Here is a 24,343-nt window from a genome sequence, read left to right as displayed (position 1 = left end):
TCCATTTCCAGTGACCCCTTGTTCAAGGCTGGGTTGTAGCCCAAGGCCTATTTCAGAAGCACAGGACATGAGGCAGAGTCAACTCTGGACAGGATGTCAGTCTATTACAGGGCGATCATACACACTCTTCTTCACTAAAGGCATTTTTGGAATCATCACTTCATCTGAAACACGTCTTTGCACTGTGGAAGGAAACAAGAGCACCTGCAGGAAAATCATGCGAGCATGGGAAGTGCATGACAACTCAACGCAGGCTGAACCAGACTCAAATCCTGGTGTGATCCCACAGTCCTGGAGCTGCGAGGCACCAGTGCTACCTGCTGTTTCACTGCGCTGCTTGGTTAGACCCTTACCTGTAAAAACAGCACTGGAAAGTATGCGAGCTGGGAAAGAACAGATAATGTGCATCTGAATATCGGCTCTTTCACGTCAGGATATGATGCACACCCATGGAAACGCCATGAAATGGGCGTTTCACAAAGTTCGTTGTCATTCAGCTGTAACCAAAGGCAGGTGGACTGAATCAAAAGTCTTATAAACAGTTCATTAACACACCCGTATTACAGCATCACAGCCTTAACACGGTATTTTGCAACGCACGTGCATAGTCCTAATTGCAAGAGTCGCTCATTTGAACGGGAAAGTTCTGCAGTGACGTGATGCGGCGCGTTTCAGAATCTAAGTTTTAAAAAAGTGACAGTATTCTCTGCAGCACAAGAAGGAATATATGTTATATTCATCACCGTAATTAAGAATTCATTTTTTTCTCTTTTTGTCTGTCAAAACATACTTGGAAGCGTAAAAGATGTATTCGTGTGTGAGAAGGGACCAAAGGGACCTTTCTTTAACCGTCTTCTCAATACCTCTCGGCATTGTCCATGTTATAGGTGTTACTGACAACTTGTCTCATACGCGCTAAATGACTAATTAAACAATCATTATTTAAAGATGAGTTAATTGGTGAACTGATGTTTTCTTGGCGAGGTTTGTCTTGGGAATCATTGGATAACACTGTACGTGAACATAAACGGAAGAGAAATTATTAAAAGACTAATTGCATTTTGCATAAAAGCGTATTGTCTTTTCGTGTATTTCCGTTATTACGAGGGAAATTGCTCCAAAAGTTTCATGACTGTGTTGCTTTATTTTTGTGGACGAGTGTTAACCTGCATTTACATATTGTGTTTGTATCTCCCCTCCAAATTTTTGGGGATGAAAAATGCGTATTGTGGCTCCTCCTGACGTGAGACTGTTACAAGCTACTAGCGATGACGGCTCATTGTGGTTCACAAGGAAGACAGGCGTTTTTTCACAACACCCCACTGTTTTATGGAAAGCACTTACAGTGATTGAAAATGAGCCCATTTTGTCTGACAAACACGGCGGCGCGCACAAAATGGGCTCTGCGGGAGAGACGGGCCGCCATGTTTCCGAGGAGGGGGCCGCTGCCAACGGGTCCTTCTCTCCGTGTTGTTCTGTTTTCACCCCCAACCTCCAGCTACCACCCCCCCCCACCCCCCCCCAGAGAGCAAGGGGGGTGTCAGACAAATGAAGGAGTGACATGCTGAGGGGGGAGAGGAAGAAAGGGAAGGGCAGGGGAAGTGGAAGTAAAGAAGAAATGAGGGACAAAAAGAAAGCAAGGAGGATGGAGACAGAGACCCCCCGCATCCTCCCTACGAATCACAGAAACATCTGCAGCACATCACAGTGGGATGCTGGCTTAAAGGGACTGGATCATCTTCGTGCGGCGAGCATCAAGCGCCTCTCACATGGGTGGCTGCTGCCTAGCTGGGAAGGGGGTGGGGTGGTGAAGGGGGGATGCCACACCACACCACACCACACTACACCACACCACACTGCACCACGGTGCTCCTGCTGTCACTCTCACCAGACACATGCCACTCATTTCTATCCCGCACATAAAATAGGAAAGCACAGCCCCAATGTTCCACGGAAGACGAGTGGCATTAGAAATTGTTTTAAAAATGTGCCGGAGAAAGGATGAGGGCTGATTGTTGAGGGCAGTGACTGTGGATGAAGATTAACTTCCAGACTCCCGTAGCGAGCAATCTCAAAGTGGGGCAGCTGTGGAACTGTCAATTTTTGGCAGCCCCGCCTCCCTGCTGCCTGCATCCAGGGTTCGATTCAGCCACATACCTCCTCTTCCGCCCATTGAGTCAGAAATGATTATGAAGTGCTTCATAAAGGATGATGAAATATTCAGGAAGACGGCTTCCGCGGAATCTCGATTCGACTCAAACGGTAGCTCTGCACATGCACACAGCACATGGCAGGTCAATTCGACAGGAGAGAACGGTAGACGTCATCTAGGCCGATGACTGTCCGTTAAAATGCCTGCGCCTTGTTGCATATTTAATTTCCACTTGAGAAAAAGAGATGCGACGAAACTCATCATGTTTCTACCTTCCCAAACTGATTTTCTTACAGTCTGTGGCATGTGCTTTTTAAGCAATGTAAATAATTGTGCCTTTTTTTCTTTAGGACATCTTATTTAAATTACATTATTTTTTTTATTTTACATTTAGCTGACACTTTTCTCCAAAGCAACTTATGGCATTCAGATCACAGATACTTACCCATTTATACAGCTGGGTAATTTTACTGCAGCAATTTAGGGGAAATACCTTGCTCAAGAGTACTACAGCTGGAAAAAGCTTGAACCTGCAACCTGGGTCTAAAATCAGCAGTTTTAACCACTATGCTATCCTATTGTACATCATCTTATACATCCACATTATGTATTTTCTTACTGGGGAAACTACATTCATAACACACTTCACAAACTAATGCAGCCGAGACATGTTTAAAAGCAGTTGAGGTACAATGGTAAAGTTTGCTAATGGGTAAAACAGCAGTAACCTTTTTAGGTCATAAACCAACAGGCTTTTGCTTCACTTGCTGTGTGTACCATATTTACTTCTTTAAGCGCTATGCAGCATTCTGGTCTGCTTCTCTGCTGTTATTTCCAATCTCCACTCTTCATGACTGCCTGATCACAAACCAGAAACGTCTGATAGGAGAACACATGACCATGGCACCACTAGGGTCCTGGAGTCCAAGACTATAAGCTCAGCTGAAGAATACACAAAGAAATATTTGCCACTCTCAGAGCGTCACTCAGAGGGTTAACCTGGAATGCGGAGGCTGTGCGGAGGTGAGGAAAATGGTTTTGGAAAAGCCCTGAGGAAAGAGGTGTCACAACCATCACAACCCCCATCTCCTCCCCTTCCAGTATGGCCTCACCCATGATGTCTGCCTTTACATGGGCCTGGGCAATGGCGGCAGAACCTGCATCTAAGAATGAGCAGAACCCTCCTGTACGTTGCGGCATTGTTCTTAGTTAAGCTCACATCAAGGACTTGTAATCAGACATTACCTTTGCTTTTCAATTCAATCTATTTTCATAAAGTGCTCTTACATTACTGGGGGTGCGGTGGTGCGGTGGGTTTGGCTGGGTCCTACTCTCTGGCAGGTCTGGGGTTCAAGTTGCACTTGGGGTACCCTGCAGCAGAGTGGTGTCCCATCCTGGGTGTGTCACCTTCCCCTCCAGCCTTGTGCCCTGTGTTGCTGGGTTAGGCTCTGGTTTGCCGTGACCCTGCTTGGGACAAGCGGTTTCAGTGTGCGTGTGCTCTTACATTTCCATTTTTTTAATTTAGCAGACGCTTTTCTCCAAAGCGACTTCCAATGAACTCTAAGTGAACTCCAATGATTCAGCAGAATGATGCAGAGTGCTGAACAGTTGGACACATGCAGAAGTCAGGGGGATGCAGTTTGTGAAGTGGTTAGAACCTCCGACTTGCACTCAAAAGACGCAGCTTTGAATCGAACCTTGTGCTGTAGTACCCTTGATCAAGGCACTTTACCCTTAATCGATACAGTCAAAATGTACAAATGGACGAACCATGAGTCGCTCAGCAGTGTCAGATGCTTTTGGAGAAAAGCAGTAACGAAATAAATGAATATAAGTGTTGAAAGAAAACATTTACTTTACACTTATTCATTTTGGAGACACTTTTTGCCAAAGTGACATACGTCTCAGAAAACAATTCAAAGGCACATTATACCAAGAAAAGGAGAGATCTAGATGCAGACACATGATTCTTGAGTACAGTCAATTTGTCACATACCCCTGTATAAAAGTCTACATTACGTGAGTAGCTGCATGCAGGTTTTTCCTTTTTAATTGTAAAACAGGTAACATGGTACACATTACTGAGCAAATAGGAGATTGGGGAGAAGTGAGTCCCAAAGATACGTGTTTTGGGATCCTGGACACAAGACAGCTGTGTGGAATCAGCAGATAAGAAAAACAATTGGCAACTGATGGCAAGAAAAACTAAAACTCCAAAAGCAAACAAATGGAAGGGAAATAAAATAAATCTCTAGGTACCCAAATACCAAGGGCTGCACATCTCTCTTTGTCATTTTCAACACTAGGTCAACATTCAGGGACACAGAAACTAGATTTCGTTTCTTGTTTTAATAAATCAGATTTGTTAGAAGTAATGTTACCTCTTGTTGTGCTAGTCCTATTTAAGGTTTTCTTGCTGCTTTATTAAACTGAGCTTTGCATTTAGGTTTCAACACTTCACAGTCACCGTGCTACAAAAAGAGAAAATGAAAATGCAGTTAAAGCAGTTGTTATTTTTTTCCAGTAGGTGAATAAATGTAAAATTGCTTCTCCTGCATATTTCAGGCAGTTAACTTGAGGTTCCCCGTAAATGCTGGGTCTGGATAATGATGCTTGAACATTGGCTCCCATCAGATGGAGACTTATGGTGAGAAGTTTGCCTGGCGCCTCAGCTTTCTTCCAGCATTGCTACATGGCCATGGTTTTCATGATGGAGTGCTCCTGAAGCCATGGGTGAAGTAGCTCAGGTGCATTTGCTCAATGAGCCGTCAAGAGGTCCAGTTCCTCCAGGAGTCAAGATGAATTGTTTTAAATAAGCCATTGAATACATTGTCGGCTGGGAGTGTCTTTCGCCTGGATTCCCCTCCTTGTTGCTCGGCCACTATAATAGGACATCTGCTGAGCCACGGTTGCGTCAAAGTGCCAAGTGACAACATCCATGTGCTTCGAGACAAGCATTGCTTGCTGCAAGACAGCGAGCTTTGCTGAGTGAAATCTGTGCAAAATGAGAGCTGTAAAGGCTTGAGGTCTGTACTTGAACTTGGAAACGGAGACTTGTTACCGAAGCACGCTGTGAAGCTGCGCTAAGAGCGAAGCGCTGCTCTGTAACTAATTTAACGCAGTCTTGTTATCCCCAACCCCCCACCCTTGTCATCAAGAATCGCTATTTTTCATTTTTAAACTTTTTTCCTCCTCAGTTACGAAAAATTGCCTGGTTGTTTAAAACAAATGGCATTTAGAATTCTGAAGCATTATTATAAACAGGAAGGGGGCGCAGTGGGTTGGACTGAGTCCTGCTCTCCAGTGGGTCTGGGGTTCGAGTCCCGCTTGGGGCGCCTTGCGATGGACTGGCGTCCCGTCCTGGGTGTGTCCCCTCCCCCTCTGGCCCTACGCCCTGTATTGCCTGGTAGGCTCCAGTTCCCCGTGACCCCGTATGGGGCAAGCGGTTCAGAAAATGTGTGTGTGTATTATAAACAGAGGGTTGATGTAGGAAGTCAAAGACCCAGGAAAGTGAATTTCTTCACCTCCTCAGAATGTGTCATATTTTAACAACACATAGATTGTCATATTTAAGCCAGTCTAATTTTTTTGGTCTACCTACCATTACTTATGCCTTTGCACAGGTGGGGACTTTTTACCAGACTGATTCAGGATATTTCACTCAAGGGCACTACAGCAGGAGGTGGAATTCAAACCTACAACCCCTGAAGCCCAAGGCAGCAGCTCTAACTACTACACTACCAGCTGGCTTGTTTCTGCAGAGCTTTCTAATTTAAATGTCAGTTTGAGAAAAATGAGTTGCATGAATATGCTTTTGCTGTAAACATTGAAAGGAGTTGCTGAATCTTACCTCCAATGGGACCATTTGGCAAATCGGATGAATAGAAAGAGTAAAAGCTGTAAGTACACCCAAAATAAAACGAGTTTGCTCTGTTGACTAGTTCTGATAGACTAAATGGGCCTGGCAGTACATGGCTAGGCAACAGTTTAAGTAATATTTGAGAATTTAACTTAAAGAGTGTAACATTCTCACTGAGGTGCATCTGGGACCAACCTTCTGACTATATACAACAAGGACTGCTCAGTTCAGGCTGTATGGCCAGCGATAAACAGTTCAGTTCTCTTGCAAACAGTTGTTTTGATTCACATCCTAGATGAAAAATTTATCTATGAGTGACCAGTGATAGCATTTTGAAAACCCTTGGTCCTCGGACTATTACACATCACACATCAATTAGGCCAGAAAACAGGATTGAGGACTTAAAGTTTGGAAACGTCTGAAAAACAGCCACCCTTGCGGCGAGGTTTATCCATGTGTGGTGAGGGTGAAAACAATAAAACACATGTTAAAACAAAGAGAGGACGGTTGTTGCTAAATAAGCAATGTTTCGGTCCTTTTTTCCAGCTGAACCATCTATAAAGTTCATTAATACATCCTTTCAATCTACCTAAACTGTATATGACGGTTTTGCACGTCTTAAATAAAGCACCATGAACAGCATCATTCTTCATACCACTATTACAAAGCTGTGAACAAAACAGTATTAAATGACCTTACTAGTGATTAATTGTCAATTGTGAAGCTTATTGTAATGTCTACATTGTGTGTTTGTTGTATCTTCTTTGTCACAGATGGTGGAATGGACATGTATTGAGGAACACCAGTAGTCTGAGAAGTTTGTCCTTTCTATTGAGCTCGCTTTCTGCTTAAGTGCAGACTTGTACGATATTCCAAACGTTTCTTTTCCCACATCTGTAAGCAGGCATAAACTAAGTACACGTTTGTCTAGTAAAATGTAGTGAATATAATGAATCAAGACAAATTAAAAATGAGCTCCAATACCGGAGAGGAGTCATGTGCCACTGTATGAAAGGAATGGAGACGAAATATTAAAGAAATACAAGTAAAATAATAGCGAAGCAATTTCTAAAACAGTTAAACTGTATCATGGCTGAGCCTTATATACTGATGACGTTTTGAATTTTAGTATTTTCGGTGCCTGTCACCATCATTACCTTCGCTTGTTTCTCCTTCTCGAATGTGGTAGGATCCAGACATTGAAGGTGTTGTTTTTACTCCAGTTACCCAAAAAGTAGCTGTGTTTATTGTGCCCATTATGGCTTATTATTGACTTCATTAGGCAAATTAAGCTCTTTCATTTGACATGCTATTTTAATTGATAGGAACTTTTAAATGAATGCTCTCGCTGCATGTTTCTGCAATTATAGGTGTACATTATAAAATACATTAAACCTATTTTTGGCTCTAGGAATTAAGGCAGATAAGTGAAGTCAATGAAATGAACTGGGTTCTTTAAATGAGAAAAAATGTTTAATTAGGACTTGCAGTTTACTCTGTGTATGGTGTGTGTAAGTCAGTGGATAATGTGCTTGTTGTCGGTCCATGTTTCCTGGCATCTCTGATGCACTGTATGAATTGTTCAATGGTAAACATTGAATGTGGAGTGGGAGACTAGAGCAATACTTTGCACGTTACAAGACTGAGTAAAAAAAGTGATCAGCCATGACATCTTCTTCAGTTTCGCTACCTCCTATTTGAGAGAAGTGCAGTAAAATCTAAACAACAGTTTTCAGTGCACATTGTGATCAATGTTCCATATAAAGTGACTTTATGAGTAGAAAATCAATTGCTACATTCAGTGGAAGGTATTTACAGTGGAAAAATAACAGGATATCTGTAAGCATGAAGAGGGTGATGTGTAATGAACAGTAGAGTTTTATTTTTTCAGTTTTAAGTAAACTATGTACAAAAAAATCATCTGGACAAATTGCAACAAATCATCTGGAACAAGGCCTTGAGAAAAATCAGTTCCCTCTTTTTATTTATTATGGATTCATTTATCCAGTGATAAATTTGCTAAGTTACTTCATATTTACATATGATTTCAGTCTCTTGCAAATATAAAATCTTAGGAAGATGAAATACCAAAAAGATAAATGTGCTGGGGATTAGTTGCTCTGCTTATATCACTCCCCACCCTTTTCACAGTGCTGATGTAAGTTGTGCTGCCCTGCGTGCTGCACTTGTGGACAGAGGGATTCCAAGGACTGAGTAGCACTGTGCCAGGGCAGCATGACCCTCGCGGGTCATGTTCGTCGTATCAGGGCAGGAAAGGTGGAGCAGCCATAGGACCCCATGCCTCGGTCTTGCAGAACTGCTCCAGTGTCCCACCCCTCCCCCCCGTAAGCAGAATTTCAACTTAATATTCCATGAAATAAGGCGGCCCATCAAGCCATTGTAATCACATCAGGTTAATAAAAGCCATTGTAATCATATCAGGTTAATAAAAGAAGTGAAATTGTCCTTTCACTCTCCCTCTCTCTCTTTCTTCCTTCCTTCCTCTCTCCCTTTTGCTCTTTCTTTCACTTACTAGGACACTGTGTCATTAGTTTTTCTTTTTTTCCCTTCAAAATAAATTTCTCATTCTTGTCTTTTTTCCGCCCGTGGATGGACCGTTAGAATTCAGTCCGAGCGGCTGACACAGGTCCTTTTTGGAGTTCAGATGACAGCTTTTCAAATCTTAATAGGCTGTTCATCTCTCTGCAGAGAGGGTTCTCCCCTTCACACACGTGTGTGTGTACACACAGAGATACACACACACGTGTGAGTGCACAGATGGTCTGTCTGCAGGGCACCCGATTGTCAACCAGTGCCGTGTTGGCTTCGCAGTGACTCGATTCCTGCAGCTCCCCTCTGCACCGTTCTGTGTCACACTGGTAGTGGAAACGGTGTATTCGGGGGCTGCGTAACGCACACGTGTGAGAAAAGGGCAGAACAACTTTGTGGAAGTCAGTTGCACTCTAGTTCCCAGTGTTGCCCCATTCTCCGGGATTACTGGTATTGTGTGCCTGCACCTGAAGCTCTTTGTCTGTTGTGCAATTCACTTTATTTCTCTCTGGATTGTACATCGCTGTGGATAAAAAGCATCTGCCAAATGCATAAATGTAAATGTGTGTTATACTCTACCATGCTGCTGAAAGAAAGTTTAATTCGTGGATGGTCCAGCTTCTTTGCAGTAGGAATGTGATTTTTATGAAGGATTTATTTCTAAAAGGTGTGTAGTAATAATTTTAATCCATCAAAATCATGACACGTGGCATTCTTAGACTCCAATTTTTAAGCGGACTACCTCATAGTACGTGTGTGTTTCAGCCATGAGCACAACAATCCCAGTGGGGTGACAGCACTGTCAGCTTTGTTCTCTCTATTATATTGGCATCTTCTGTTTTCAGGGGAGATTTGTTTAGCTCCCCTTAATTGGAGCAATTCGATTTGGAGCGAACCGAACGTGGCCGTTTTGTATTGCTGGTTCTCCTAAGTTTTTAGGAAACCAAAATCATTGCTCCTGTTCTGGTCTTGGTTGTAATTTCAGGGAAAGTAACAATCGATGCAGATGGCAGATTGATTAAATGCTTCAGTCAAAATTAAGATTTTGCACAAATGTGGAAAATTACCCAGGCTGAATTAAAAATGGATTATAAAATGCACTGTGGTCTCTAAACGGTGATTTTTTTTGAGTGGGAAATAATGAATGTCACTCTATTGAGGCCAAATTTCGAAATAATTACATGTGTCACTTTCATGACAGTTGGGAATAATTTGGTTATGCCACCATGTTTCGTAATACTTCAAAATTATTGTCATTATGCCTGTAAGATCATATTTTTTCAGACAGACAGGAATCTGCAGGGTCACAGAAAGCATGCTGGCAGCGGAGCGACTTGCGGTCAGCCTGTCAGCTTCAAGCAGATGTTTATAAGCAACTTCGCACTTTGTCTGGGATGGATATGCTCTGGAAGTAGCTGTTTTGGCAACATATATACCCCTCATGCATACTTTCCACATGAAACCAACAGCCTGATAGCCCGCTGAATCTACATTGCGATTTAGAAGAGGAAAAAATCGTGACTGAACTTTCCATTCACAAATAACAAAGAGAACATTTAAAAATTAAATATCAGTTCTTCTGTTGCAAATATTGTTTTCTTATTCGTACCCACACACGTCGGCTCGAAAGATTAAATATTGAAAATCTCGTGAATTTAAATGCTGACAAAAGCTCAGTTCAACTCAGTAAATCTACTACATTAGCATATTAGCATATTTTGCTTCTTTTGCACTTTGGGATATTAGCATCACTGGCAGCTTTGCCCGTGGCGTTGATTTAACGCCATCGCACTAGCATTTAACAACACAGAGGCAAACGGCTTCACCTGTGTTGTCAGAGTTCAGCTGACTTGCAGATGTACGGCATTGAGTGACCTCCAGAGATGCACGGTACTACATGGCATGTGTCAGAGAAAAGTATGATAAACGCTCATCCCTGGGGATCTGTGGGTATTTTTGTTGTCATTGTTGTTGTTATATATAAAAATAACTCGTCTTTCTTTTAATGGTATCTTGCATTGCTCCTGTCTGATAGACTGGTAGGAGGCCTCGGTAGGCCTGAGCCTTTGGCGTCAGCATAGTGATAGTGCAGGATGAGGCTGGGAGCGACTGTGCTGATTTATAGCAGGGACAGAGAGCAGGGCCCTGGAGGTACGGAGCCACTGCTTCAAACACAGATTGCCGATGGCCCCCCTGCAAGATTCATGACCCCAAGGTGAGATCCTCTGATTTATCTTTCCCAAGATCCTCTCATCCTCCTGGAGCTTGGGTTCCCAGTTAGCTGGTTGCACTATGCTAGGGAAGCCCCAAACAGTGCGAGGTCAAGAGCTGATCCCTGGCAGCTGCTCTTCCTTCTATTCTATTGGATGGGAGAGTACACAGACACAAAGAGCAGTAACTCCATCTCTGTTACCCCTGCCCAGAAACCTCTCGATGCTGCCTAATGAGGAAGTCTCTCTTCTGCTGAGTGGACTCAGTGTCTGAAGGAAAGGCCAGCTTGGTGGTTTCATCTCTGTGTGTTCTGGCACGAGTGCATGTATGCACCCATCCCTCTCCACTAAAACACTTCTTCCCAAGTGCTTTACGGCTGAGGTTATGAGCCACCTTCAAGGAACAGATTTACTCTGATTTTTAGTGCAGTTATGCTTGCCAGTGTTTGACCAGGGAAGTTCTTCCTATATGGTTCATGTCAAGTGTTGTGATTCGGAAGCTCTCCGAGATCCTTGGTCTACCCACTCCAACCCCAGCCTATCCTATCCATCAAGTGTACTCAGCAGAAGGAGGCGTAGGACAGCTCTTGCCACCACGGGGTACCCGTTGTGGTCAGGGCCTGTTGTGTACAGGCTGCAGGATCCAGAGGGGCCATTGCTCACAGCTGGAGGACTAGGTAGAGCCATTGATGTCCACCCTGCTCTCTGGGCTTTATCCATGTCTTCTCTTGAGCCAGAGCTCTATACCACCCCCAATTATTACCTTGGAGCAGAATGTTGAAGGTAGTTTGGTGTAAGGTTACCTACGTAGTTACATATGCATTTACCTGACGCTTTCCTCTAGCTTACTGCAGTTTGACATAATTGGATAATCTTATTGTAACAATTCAGAATGAGATCCTTGCTCAAGTGTACTACAGCTGGAGGTGGGATTTGGATCTATTTCCTACTGATTGCAAGTGGACATCTCTAAACACTACGCCACCTACTACTTAGGCATCAGTCTTGCTCAAAACAAATGATAATTTTCCCATTAACTGAAGCATATTTTACAGGATACTTTACTGAAGAAATTAGATTAATGATCTTTCTCAAGGCTACAAAATCAGGCACCATGAACTTGCATGAACTTCCATGAACCTTCAAGACACATCTCTGTGACCTCGACCCGCATCCATGTGAAATGGTAGCTCTTGCAACTACACTACCTGGTGCCTCTGTGTAAATTCGTTACTATAGATGAAGCACTTAACAGTTCAAATTCAGTTCCAAAAGTGCAAGGATGATGCTAATGTATAATAGTAGATTATATTCTTACTCCTTCTTAGCTCCATTTTGGTTTTCTTCACAAGAGCAAGCATACTACCCTTGAATGTACGTTAGCCTCATATTCCAGAATGAATATTGTTATAATGCATGCCTTGACAAACATTTAGATAATAAGTCAATTCTACTTTCAGACAAGCAATAGCCATGTGCACCTTATGGCTACCTCTCCATGTGCTACGCTAAACCTGACCTGGTGAAGTCTACCCTTTGACAAGGAGTCATGTCTCTGTCTATGGCTGTGCACAGAAATTTAGATTTGCATGAATTCATTAGCATCATCATCATGTTCATCATTTTCACTGGTCAAATTGTTGAGTCACTTTTTTAAAAGGACGATGTGTCAATGTTTGTGCTCTTAACTGAAGGACCAAAGTGTTCGCAGCACTATTTTTTTGTTGTACTATGAAACTACACAGAAGTGGAACTATTCTTCTCAAATTCTATGAGCTAATGAAGGAAGTGCCCTTCACTAAAGCAGGCTTGCTAGGAAAGGAAGAAGGGCTTATGTATTGATCGCTGTGCTTTGCCGTAACCACTGCTGCCATATGGTGCCCATGTTGAGAGCCCTCCACCCATTGTGGATCAGGGCCACACCACAAGGACATGCTGACTCTGAAGCCGCCTTTTCGATGACATGTTATTTGCAGATGAGAACCTGCAAGGAGCACTCGTGCAACATTAGTACCTCGCTCCGTAGACTGACACGAGAGTGCTTCACGTGTCTTCTCTCAAGATGTCATTCAAGGGCCTGACCGCACTCAGGTGTGGAGCATCGCATGTTGTTGTCCACAGCTATGGACACCAGCCCTCCCGAAACAGGTCGATGCAAACGCGTGCGCAGCACACAAGTCTAACAATGAACGAGCCCCCGCTTGTGAGCTCTCACATTGCGCGAGAAGAGAGGGTAACCTTTTGAAGTTGCAGGTTGAAAAGCCCAGAGGTGACAAGGTGAAGGACAGAGAGAAGTGAGTGCATTAAGAGGGATGTGTGTCAAGGGGAGGCATTTGTATGTGCCTGGGGGAAGGGGGGACGGGGGGTGGACTGCTGGCTTCATGCTGTGGAAAGAGAGCAGTAATGGCTCGGCCAGCCCTGTCACTTTGAGTCCGTGGCCACTGTAATTCTTTTAAGAACCTCATTCTTCATCACCGTATTATTGTCAGCGGTCTTAGGTTACTTAGGGAATCGGTCTAATTGATAAGCAGCCGTGTATTTGTCAACAGAGGTTTGCGAAGGCTAGGGGTTAACCCCTGTGTTCAGGAGGTAGCTGGACGACGTACGGTATAGCCCACGTAGAGCATGTCTGTCTGAAGCAGAAATATACTTTTGCGGGCGTTCCTCGACAAAGCGAACCGGAAAATAAAGTTCATTTCTGTCCAGGATTGCACGCGTATATCGCACTTACGCTTTAAACATGTTCCTCTGTCAGGAGGCAACACAGTGTCCTGCTGAAACGTCTGGTGTTGAAATGCGCGGCATGCTGGGCACGGAACAGTCGCCCAAAATTTCCCCTGACACGACAGTGCTGCGAACGAGCGGGAGGAAGCCTTGCCGCCATACATATTCATAGTCAGGGCTGAATGTCATGTTTACCTGTCAAGGTCGTGATTTGGATGAACTGTGATCAGGTGCGTTATTGAGCCCCCCCTCCACCCCCCAAGTCTCCCTTCCTGTTCATCACCCTCCGGAGGAAAGCAGTCAACAAAACCATTCAACAGTAAATCATTTGATTTCCTTTTTCTCCCTACTGCTATTTATTCTAATGTTTCCGTGGCATTACAGTGTTAGCTGATAATGAATTCTGTTAAATTAAAGATTTTATTGTTCTGCTGTCATCGTCTCCTTTGATCAGGATGCCAATTATGGGTTGTAATATTTTTTTTTTTGATTGCACAAAAAGAAATTTCTGCTGAGTGGAGGGAACTGACACACCGATGACAGATTCTTTAATTTTTTTTTGTTTCATCGTCACTGATGTATGCTATCTGCATTTTTTAAAATAAAACTCCCCCCCCCCCCACTCTCATCTTTTTCTTTGTTAAAAAAAAAAAAAATCTGTTGACTCAATTGAAAGCGTCACCCAGGAATATTTAACCTGAATAGAACTGTGTTGACTTTTCTTATGAGGAATGACAGATGGGGACGCCATCTATCTTCATCTAGAGAATGTACACAGACAAGTGTGCCTATCCCTAACTAGTGCACAAGTCTAAAAATAAGTAAATAAAACAAACTAACATGCTGGGGGCACTGCAGCAGGGAGGGGTGATGCTGCTTTTTTCATAAACAATATATGAGCTGCTTTTTGCAAGTCAAATCCTTAAAGAATCACGGCTGGCTGTCCTCTCGGTGCCTTTTAAAGAGTGAGACTGCATGCACAGGCAATATCTAGGAAATGGAGGGTTGGGGGGGGTATTAATAAACAGACAACTGCACATTAAAGAAATAACAATTGACGTGGTAATGGCTACCCATTCCCTCCCTAGGCTCCCCTGGCTGAACCTCCCTGACCTTCAGATAAGAATGTCCTCCCAGAAGGAGCTGGTAAGAGTTTGGTTTGCACAAGTTTCTGATGTGCATAGATCTCAAGGGTGCTCGCGTTGTCTCAGAAAACAAAAAATGTGATTTTTCATATTCACTCGTGCTTTCAGTCGAACAGTGTCACGTGACCCCCTTCTTCACAGTGTTGTTCTCCATATGGGCTAGTGTTCATCTAGGAGGCAGAGCGGAGACTGTGCCCCCGACCAGCCGAGCAGTGAAGATGATGCTCACAGCCGAGACCAGTTTCTTTTTTGTCATTGGAAGGTGTTCGCTTTGTTTACCTGTTGTCTCCCAGTGTCCTCCTGATTGTCTGCCGATGGGATGTTGGAAATGTGCTGCCTTTATTTTAGCCTGGTTCTCTGTCCGGCCCTGTTTCACCCTCTTCCTCTCTGCAAAGCCTCATGGTCACCGCCATCAACATGGTCAACATGCCATCCTTCACGTAACATGAGGGGCATGGTGGCATGGCAAGTAGAGCTGCTGTCTCAGCGCCTGGGTGATATGAGAGGATGTGGGTTCGATCCCTGTTCATTCAGTGTGGAGGTTGCTTGTTCTCCCCATGTCTGTGTGGGTTTCCTCCCACAGTCCAAAGACATGCTGTTCAAGTTCACCCACAGTGTGTGAGTGACAGCGAGAGTGTGTTCCACTCATGTATGGATGAGTGACCCATTGTAAGTAGTGTATCTAGCAGTGTAAGTCATCTTGAACATTACATAGAGTTCATTGGAAGTTGCTTTGGAGAAAAGCGTCTGCTAAGTAAATAAATGTAAATGTATGTAACGGTGCATGCTCGTTGGTGGTCTGGCTCCTTTGATCTCCCAGGGAGACCCCAGCTCCTCATCTCTGCCTCCAACTCCCTGGTCCCACTGTGGACAGGCACAAGAAGGAGAAAGCAAGAGAGAGAAAATAAGAGAAGCGCAGCATGGCGGTGGACACAGAAGCCAGCTGTGAATCAGTGTCTGCGTACGCATTGATAGATTGGCAAAGCAGTTTGTTCTACCAAATTTAACAATGATATATCATTATCACAACTTTGGGGGAAATCCATAAAATCAATGGGGCAGCAGGTTGACTGAGATTAGCATTACTTAGATAGTGATAGGGTGTCACAGTGCGGGAGTATGGATTGAGTCACTGCCTGGATCAATGGCATTTGTAGACACTGAGCTCAATAACAGGCCTTTCCTTGAGCAGAGGAGGCGAAGAAAGAATCAGAGGTAAAAAAGCAAATTTGCCAGGAGAAGAGCTAATATCCTGGATGGCTTCCGTCTCTTGGCGTGGATAGTGCATGCTGGAGCAAGGGAGAAAGAGAGAGGGCCGCTGAGGGATGAGCATCGGAAAGAGGTTGCTTTGCTTGGAGTAGCTGCTGGGAGCTTAGCCTCACTTATTTGTCTCCATGCATCAGCTGCACTGGCACAGGTACAAAGATGTGAAATACATTCATCTTCAACGGTCATTGGCTTACTTAGCCAGGTTTTTGAAGTCATGGTTTGTAGCCTCTAATGGATGCGTATGCATTCAGTGTTGTTTATTTTGGTGCATGTAATTTAAATGGGACAGTATCATGTGGTGATGTCAACGGGACCTTTCTGGGGTGTCCCACATGCAGAACAGAGGGGGCTTCAGGTGACGTTTAATTTGCCGATTGTTTGCGACCTTAGTGCTGTGACATCACAACTCCATCGAATTCTAATTTTGGAGGGAAAGGTATTTGTCTCAGTGGCGGCAATCAGGGACTTTTGTAAAGGGAGTCTTCCAAGATGCTGAAGAGCAGACCAGTTCGTTCGCGTAATGTGCACAGCAGCACCACGTTTGACCATCACTGGCCGTCACTGGAGCCGTGATAGTTAAGCTTGCCGTTTTGTGTGTGAGGACTGACAAAGTGACAAAGGTTGCTTTATTACACTGATCGTATTTATCATAAAAGGGGTGGCAATATGAGTATTGAGCCGGGGACAATGTACTGAGTTTTACAGTGAGCTGGAAGAGCAACTAAATTCACTGTATTATTGCTTTATTTAACAGAAAATCTGTTTTAACACCCAACACTCAAACAGTGACACACTAAGGAATAAAATGCTGAAATTTACACTGAGATGTTCATCTATGACAACAGGTGTGAACAGAGAAATTGTGAGAAAGGGGGAGCAGATGGCACATTGGTTAAAGCTGCCACCTTAAACTAGAAGGTTGCAGGTTTGAATCTCACAGGACCTCTGCTGTAGTACCTTTGCTCAAGGTACTCTCGCTGAATTGCTCAGGTAAAAATTACCCAGCGGTATAAATGGGTAAATCACTGTAAGTAGTTTAACGGTGCAGGTTGCTTTGGAGAAAAGCGTCAGCTAAATGAATTAATAATAACAGTCGGAGACGTCAGGGGATATCTGGCCGTGAGTCACCCAGGAGATGGTTGATGTAGCTCACCAGCTTGGCTGACGTGCGGGGTGTTCAGAAGTGTTATTCACACACAGAAATCCATTTTCTGCATTTTTCCCTCTCAGTTTTTTTCTTTCTTCCGGGGGTTGCTTGCATAAAACTGAGGCGGTGTGAGTCAAATAAGCTTCAGATGTGACAGCACTGTTTGCCAAGTAGGCTGAGTTAGTTTTGGTCTCGTTTGTTAGTTTTTATTTTCATGTAAAATGACGTAAAAATCAAGGACCAGTCATTGCAGCACAATGGCATAACTAAGAAAAATTTGATGAAAATTTGAGGAAAATAAAATTCGGCTGAGGTTTACAGAAGGTTTGCACAGTGAGATGGGGTACGGTGTATGTTGTGGCTTTGCGGCCCACGGTTCACAGCACACCGGTTTCCGACGCCTGATATCCGATGCGTGGTGGATCCCAGGGACGTTTTTTTACAGCTCAGGGAGCTGCACAGGGCCTGTAGAGCAGCCAGTTGGTGTCCATGAAGGGATGAGCAACACCTTTGTGGAAGAAAGTACAAAAAAACTTAAAGGAAATAGTTGAAGGCTGACAGATACTTTGGGAACTAGTGAAAGATAGAGTGATTAGAAGGCGATATGGAATGATGGAGAGATTTTGCGGGAAATGCTGAAAGATGGAGATTGGACGGAGAGTGTGAAAGACAGAGATTTGAGGAATATGGTGAAAGACAGAGGGAGCTACAGGAAATATTAGAAGACAGATTTGAGGGAGATTGTGAAAGATGGGGGAGATTTGAGCAAAATAGTGAAAAACAGATTTGAGTAAAATAGTGAAAGACGGAAGAGACTGCGAGGGCAAAAATAAAAGGCAGATAAGAGGCTTGAGAGGGGATTTTGTGAAGGAATAAAAGGGGAGAGAGTTTTGATGAGAGCTCTAACTACTGTGAATGGGAGGCAGTCTTTGAGACCCTCTGTTTTGCCTGGGATGACAGACAGAGAAAGAAAAGAAAGAGGTGTAATTAACAAGCTTAATGAGTTTGTCGGCCTTTTGTAAGCAGAGAAGGTTTTTTAAAAGGAAGAGAGTTTTTAAGGCAGTAAATCTTCTCCCTCAATGCTGTCAAAGAAGTTTTTTGTGGAGCAGTTATCACAGCATGTCAAATTGCTCCAGCTTGAGAAATAATTTGGATTTTTTTTTGTCCGTCCAGAGCGCCACGAAACAAAAGGCACCCCCCTGGTCTAATTTGCCTTGCTAGGGTCCTTCCGAGTGGGGGGTCTGCGTGGACAGAGAGGAACCCGTCTCCGGGATGGGGGGATTAAAGTGTGGGGGGGTTTGTGATAGACTCTGCTGGCAATTTCACCCAAAATGCTGCAATTGTCCCAGAGATTGAACAGTGCAGAGCCTCAGCACTCATTTCCCCTCCTTTCATTATCTCTCCTGTATTTACTTATCTTTGTCTCAAAAGGAAAAAATCAAAGTGTTTAAAGGCCCCTCTCATGCAGAGAAAGGTTTTTAACAGCACGCGCGGCTCTGACGTGGCTGTGTTAAACCAGGAGATGGTTGTGTTACAAAGAGAGTATGAATAGCAAATGAGTCCCTTTCCTCCTTTTCGTTGGAATTATACACCAAATTAGATCCTTGATTTTGTCAGATTACATTTCCCAATGGCCCCCGCATTATGCTTTTTTTTTGGCTAAGATCTACAATTTTGAGGTATCAAATTAACACGTACGCTACCTGTCTTATGTTAAGAAAATTACACCATCAGCAGCTCGGGGAACTGTTACATAGTCCTCCTTCATAGCGTGCTTCATCATTTCATCTCTGTTCTTTAAATGTAAATCTGGCTCCAAATGATGCACCATGGAAGGAAGGCGTTGTGACAAGAACTGATAAAACGCTACCTGTTTTGGCAGATTTACATTTTAAGCAGGGTTAGAAAAAAGAATTTGCAAGAAAAATATTTACTCTTGTGTTTACAGCAAAACAGTCTGAATTCACTGTGTCCATCTGTATGAAAGTCATTACCAAAATAAACTTGCTCACGAGTCATTACATGTGTGCCATTGAACGGTACCTTTCGCATACACTTAAGTCATTATCCAGATAGTACTTTTAAATAGGTCAGAAACCAAAATATTAACTATAAAGCAGATTGTCTTACAATTATTATGTTACAATTACAAATCTAAGAAACCAAAGTGATTTTTTTATATACAGGTTGTCCATGAGTTACAACATATGCAACTTATACCAACACAGATTTATGATGGCTCTGCCATTAACCTATTATATAATTTTCGTGTCCCTATGTTTGGTCATAACGTGCAATGATGACCGCTCATGATAGGCATATTTGTTTTAGTTGGGGTCTCGGTCAGTGTTTGGATGTTTGGCAGAGATACCGTTTTGTTTGCAAAACTTTTTGTTTGTGATTCTCTCCAAGTTACGTTTTATTTAAAATAACTAGCAAGCAAAAAATTCAGTGTTCCGGTGGTGCTGAAAGGAAAAGTGGAATTCAATAGATTTAGAGATGAAAGAAATAGTAATTGTGTGGCATGAAAACATAATACTACACGGTATTAATATTACCATTATTCTATATTAATATTATGTTTACATGAATGATGTGGGAAATTAGAAAAAAAAAACACAACGTCCATAATGCAACACAGCATTTAAAAAATATTGTACCTGCCACCCAACTGAAATCAGGTTACCATAAGAAAACTATTTTAAAAGAAATAAAAGAAAAAGAGCATTTAACAAATTTATAAAATACTTTCCCCCCCATTTATCATTGCGATGTATCTGCAACCTGTTCTTCTGCTCCAGTGGCCCTCTACTGGGGCAAGAAACGTAGAACAGTTCCTCTGACAAGCCCGTCCCCCACAGCCATAGGCCTGCCTTCCAGTGCACTTTTAAATTCTCGTCAAACTTAATTACTGATGTTTCTCCAAACTGTGTGGCTGACAGGAGCCAGATAATTAGCTAGGATATTGAGGAAGGCCCCCGAGACCCCCAGATGGGCCAACTATGGGGAAAGAGATGCAGACAGGCGCCATGTTTTCAGGGTGGAGAGTCTCATGTAGCTTATGTACTGTAGCACCGATAATTAAATAGTATTTCAACTGGTGGCCCTGGAGGACAGGGGGCCCGGCCGGGGCCCAGTGCTCGGGGCCCACAGGCGGCATCCGGATTTAATGAAGTGGCACCATCTCTGTTCCTTATTCATGTGCCCTTGACAGTCCCTGTGTGGCTTTGTGTGTGTGTGTGTGTGTGCATGTGTGTGTATGTGGGTCTGTGTCTATGAAATGGAAGTGGTTACTCTAAGGGGCCTTGTAACACTGTCCCATCGGTATAGGCTTCTCTGTGCTCTCATAATTCTACTGTAACAGTTTATCTGTGACTGCACTGCAACTGAACACACAGCAGTGGTCAGTCCGGTTAGTTACATTTAAATTTACATGAATTCATATAGCAGACACTTTTCTCCAAAGCGACGTACATCTCATATAAAATATAATGTGTTCATTACATTAGGAGTAAGAGACACTTAGATGGAGACGTGATTCTAAAGTGCAGTTAGTTTGTTTCTTTCCATCAAATGAACCAATGTTCGTCGCAGAAGTAGCTGCGTGAAACTCATAATATCGACGATTCCTGATCACCTTCCTACTATTTAATTTATTAGCACAGCGATAATGCTGGAGAGAGCACTGGCGAGGCCTGCTTTCAGAAGAGAAACATCCAAAGCCGCTTAGGTATTGATGTAGCATTCTGAGAAATACTACATTATTATTAGAATAAAGATGGTGCAGAGGTTATGTAACTGGGCTGACCCAAATGATACCGATTCATATTCCCTGGAGCTGAATTCATGTTATACCCTTCAATTACGCACTCATGCTCTAAATGGACAGAGGAAAGCAATGCAAGTTTCAGTTCTGTTATCAGTCACGTAAATAACCTTATTACACGGAGAATCACAGGCAGAACATTCGGTTTCAAAGGTAATTTACCTAAAGAACCTGCAGACCTGGTATCTGGGTCAGATTCCAACAACATAACCGAGGATGCTGAAGTCCAGTTTCATTACTTCCTTGGCTCATTCTTTTTGTTTTCCTTGTTAAGTATTTCAGTTCTTAAGGAACGAGTGCTGTAATTGATATGTACGGATTATGTACAATGATTTAGGGACAGCAGGTAGTGTAGCGGCTGTCAAAGGAAGGACATTTAAATGTCACACACCCTCTTGCAACGCTGGGGTTGAACTCACACAGTGTGAGCTGTACTTGCCAACTTTCCACTACAGGTGGTCCCTGATTTACGATGGTTCGACTTACGTTTTTTCGACTTTACGATGGTGAGCTGATGATAGACATTCAGTAGAAACCATACTTTGAATTTTGATTTTTTTCCCGAACCAGCAATACGCGGAGCGATAGTCTTTCAGGATGTTGGGCAGCCATCCGCATCTCCCAATCTGTCACGCAGAGGTGTGTATTAGGTGTATTAAATGCATTTTCGACTTATGATATTTTCGATTTCTGATGGGTTTCGCGAAATGTAAATCGGGGACCACCTGTATATTTATTGCTGCCAAACAATTGATATTCTATAATCCAAGTATACACGCACACACACACACACACACACACACACACACACACTGTCTGAAACCGCTTGTCCCATACGGGGTCGCGGGGAGCCGGAGCCTAACCCGGCAACCTAGGGCGCAAGGCTGGAGGGGACACACCCAGGATGGGACGCCAGTCCATCGCAAGGCACCCCAAGCAGGACTCGAACCCCAGACCCACCAGAGAGCACGACCTGGTCCAACCCACTGCACCACCGCACCCCCCCGTAAGCCAAGTAATTCTACGTAAATAATATTTCCCGTGTTTCAAAACATTACCTTCGTCTGATAATGTCTGGTGTGCTTTTATTATGTAAAATGATCTATCAATTGGTCATGAAGTCTAAATATCGCTGGATTCCACTCATGTCCTGTAGAAGGTGTTTGTTCCGCATGTCTGCGGTGAGCACGTGTGTGCTGGGCGTGGCGATTTTCTAGCCCTGAGCAAAGTGGGAGCAAAATGAGCAGCAGCGTGAGTCTGCATTGGACTCTTATCCACCAGACAATCTGCCTTAATCAAATAGTCATGTGCAGCAAAGGGGACGGATGCGCGCGGCCCACTCCGACAGGAACATGTGCAGAGGGGCGGACGGGCATGAAAACACGCGGTCGCAAACACAGGAAATTCAGCTTTCAGGAAAAAAACGCAAAGTGACACGGGTGTTCAGGTATTTTGCGTCACTGTGTACGGTTTCTGTGTCGCCTTCGTTGCCGGCCTCCTCCTGCTCGCAGCGGGGATTTCCTGCGCACCACACTCAAAGTCCCCCGTCACGCACAGTTTGCTCGTAAAGAGGTTCCATCATCTCCGAGGGATGCTTTCTTCGCAGATACTAGCCTGATGCACTCACTCACTCGCTCGCGCACACACGCGCACAGGCTCATACGTATGCAAATCCGCTTTCTGCAAAGTAATTTCTATTGGTGTTTTTTATATGTGAGCATAAGAGAGGAAATACATGCACATATTGTCTCACGTTTCAGGCTGCTCTAACGGAGGGGTCTGTGCGTCTGTGTGCTGGGTACAAAGCAATATGATTTGGATTAGACATAAACTGTCCATCCATCACCGCCGCACCGGGCGTACGAATGTAGCCCGCAGCACCATCTACACATGGCAACTGCAACACCAACCTTCATGTCCTATAAGACTCCACATGCTGAGGTTCTGTAATTAAAGGGGAACTCAGCCCTCGCCTCATATTGCATGTATAATATGTGTATATCTAATAGTGAATATGAGAGGTTTGCCGTAATGAACGTTTATGCTAAGTAGACACATGGTGATGTCTGCAGTAATGTTTCTTTAGGCGTTTCTCATATTTCCTTGCAGCTGTGAGATTCATAATTTTATTAAACTAGTCACGCGCACACAGACACGAGCAATAATGACACTTGCATAATAACTTGAGGCGAACCGTCGAATGGGGGCTGTGTCCCATCATCGCAGGACAACCGCAACCACCAAAACGGGCGTATATTTTACAGCGAAGCCAAATGCTGGAGGCACATTAGGAGGATGCGGTTGCACTTTTGCCGTCTTCAAGGCCTCAGCGCTGCGGGTTTGGAGGGGTCAGAGCCCTGAGCCCGGAGCCCTGAGCCCCGAGAGCGGCAGCCTCTGGCAGCTGTCCCGAGGCAAGGAATATTTCACAGACGAATAATATCATCGAGTCTGCAACCTTATAGGTTGGCGCTCAAATGCAAGGCCCTGCCTGCGCTGGGGATGAAACAATACAAACGGCCCAGCGGTTGCACCCGGCACACGATGTCTGATATTTCATCCTTGTCATTTTATTAAAGATTTAAACAGTTTTGTGTCTACCAACAAATACATTCTGGCCAATTTCCCTGGCATGCGCATTCAGAGCGAAAAGACTGGATTTGTAAGCCCTGAGCACGGGCGGCGGGAACGGAAAGCAGGCTGTGGAGATGATGATATTTTTTAAAATTATATTTCCGCATGAGAATTTAATAAATATAAAGGATGCATTTGTTTTTAGAAGAGCACTATTGTGTTAGCCGTGCTGAAGGGGCTCCAGTTAGATAAGGGTGCATATGAGTCTTGTCAGACAGTGGTGAGAATTAGGATGAAGTGGCTGAGATGTTAAAAAAAAAAAAAATCCCTGACATTATCGTTATGACAAAAATGTGAATAGTCGCATTTGCTGAATCGAGGCTGTTCATCACAATGTGGTCTTGGGGTTATTAGTATTAATAAGAATGAGAATGAGCTTTAATATATCCATATATTCTGCCTTACACTGCTTTTATGAGCGGTCGAGGCGATGACGTCCTTTAATTTCTTTCCTTTTCAGATATTTTTCCCCCACATACTTTTTTAATCTCTCCTATTTGATTATAGCACCTTCTTCTTCCTCACAATATATCACGATGTCTCTTTTTCACTCTGTTTCTATATGTACGTGTGTCTGTATATTAGTAACATCAATTGATTATGCCTCTGTAGAGGCTCTTGGGATTGTGGTACACTTTTTATAACTACCCTTGGTCCTTTGACCCAGCCCAACCCCAGCTTTGATGGGTGGCATCAATATCCATGTCAGCGTTATGACACTGGCCAACCTACATCAATAAACATTTCGCAAAATAAGATTTTTCTGGGACTGAATAATTTATAGTGCATGATTAGCCCTTATATTTTTGCAGAAATCCAATCCTACATCG

Source organism: Scleropages formosus, chromosome 11 (genome assembly GCF_900964775.1).
Source record: "Scleropages formosus chromosome 11, fSclFor1.1, whole genome shotgun sequence".
Classification (NCBI taxonomy): domain Eukaryota; kingdom Metazoa; phylum Chordata; class Actinopteri; order Osteoglossiformes; family Osteoglossidae; genus Scleropages; species Scleropages formosus.
The sequence above is the reverse complement of the archived record's forward strand: the minus strand, read 5'-3'. Positions refer to the sequence as shown.